Genomic DNA, 1756 nt, shown 5'->3' on the forward strand with positions numbered 1-1756 from the left:
AAAAAAAAAAAAAAAAGTGCTTTTGTAAAATAAAAAAAGCATAACCTTTGTTTTCTCAGCCTCACCAGTCTGTGGTTGTACGCTGGATCACATTATGGTTATAACCTTCTAGGTAGTAGACTGATATGGCACTCGTGGGTGTGTCTTATGGAGAGGTGCTTTTGCCTCCTTCCTGTTTCAGCCAGTCTTCAATCTGGTCCAGAGTAAAATCCTGCCTCCTACCTCAAGTTAACTGCAGATTGTTAAAAGAGAGGCAAGTTGGGGCAATAGCAAGTTGTCTTAGTGACTGGAATCATCAATCAACATTTATTGGGCACCTACATTTGTTTTTTGACCAAGTCTCGCTCTGTCACCCAGGCTGGAGTGCAGTGGTGCAATCTCGGTTCACTGCAACCTCTGCCTCCTGGGTTCAAGCGACTCGCGTGCCTCAGCCTCCTGAGTAGCTTTCTATGAGGCTGGGCACTGAGGAACTTAAAGATGAGCAGGGTGGGCCAGCACGGTGGCTCACGCCTGTAATCCCAGTACTTTGGGAGGCCAAGATGAGTGTATTGCTTGAAGTCAGGAGTTCAAGATCAGCCTGGCCAACATGGTGAAACCCTGTCTCTACTAAAAAAATACAAAAATTAGCCTGGTGTGGTGGTGCACGCCTGTAATCCCAGCTACTTGGGAGGCTGAGGCAGGAGAATTGCTTGAACCTGGGAGGCTGAGGTTGCAGTGAGCCAAGATCATGCCACTGCACTCCAGCCTGGGCAATAGAGTGAGAATCTGCCTCAAAAACAAAAACAAAAACAAAAACAAACCAAAAAAACCCCCAAAAAGCATACAGTTGAATAAGAACAACTATTTCCCTGGTTTCTTTCTTTCTCCTGTCTCAAAGGGCTCTTAATGTATTATTAGGCTGGGATGTGTGTGTATTAGTATCTTAAGTAAATAATTTAACACGTTAACAACATTCCTTGAGGAAATAAATGTGCTTAAATTTTTAGTATGGATGGGACTTGGCACTGGTGTAAAGACACTTTGAGCAGACAGTGGTTTACCCTGCAGTATTGGCTATATATCCTAGAGCCTTCAAGTGTCTGGAGAAGTGGTTTCCTTCTTAAAATGGATTAGATCCTTCTCTGAGTGCAGGAATCTGACTAATTACAAGAAATCTCCTTCCCTGGAGTGATCATTCAACCTGGGGTATGTCACTGCAGATAAAAGAACACGCCGTAGATTCTCACAAGAAGAGAACCAGCGGCTGAGCGTAATGTTCCCTTCCTCAGGGAGAACACATCTCTTGAGAAGGGGAAATGCTTTTCAGACAAATACATCACTGCTCCAAATTTTTCATAACTGATTCAATATTCAGTTCCAACTTCTGTGTCAAATGCTGATTTGGAAAAGATTTCCAGTGTCATGGGAAATCTATGGACTGAAGAATATAATATGTGCATGGAGGAAGTATCAAACATTGAGCTTTAAAAATCACTTTATAATTGTCAAGTATTTACAAATGAAATGATATGTAATCTCAGATTTGATTTAACATAGCCTAGCTGAGTGGCAGAGGGGTCCTGGGGTATAGATAAAACGGAATTGACAATGTGTTAATTATTGAAACTGGGTGATGTGCCCATGTGGGTTCATTATACTGTTTTCTCAACTTTTGTAAATGTTTGAACATTTCCATGTAAAAAGTTAACAGGCCAGGTGCGGTGGCTAACGCCTGTAATCCCAGCACTTTGGGAGGCTGAGGCGGGTGGATCATCAG

This window comes from Colobus angolensis, unplaced genomic scaffold, assembly GCF_000951035.1.
Source record: "Colobus angolensis palliatus isolate OR3802 unplaced genomic scaffold, Cang.pa_1.0 Scaffold15, whole genome shotgun sequence".
In the NCBI taxonomy this organism is placed as follows: Eukaryota; Metazoa; Chordata; class Mammalia; order Primates; family Cercopithecidae; genus Colobus; species Colobus angolensis.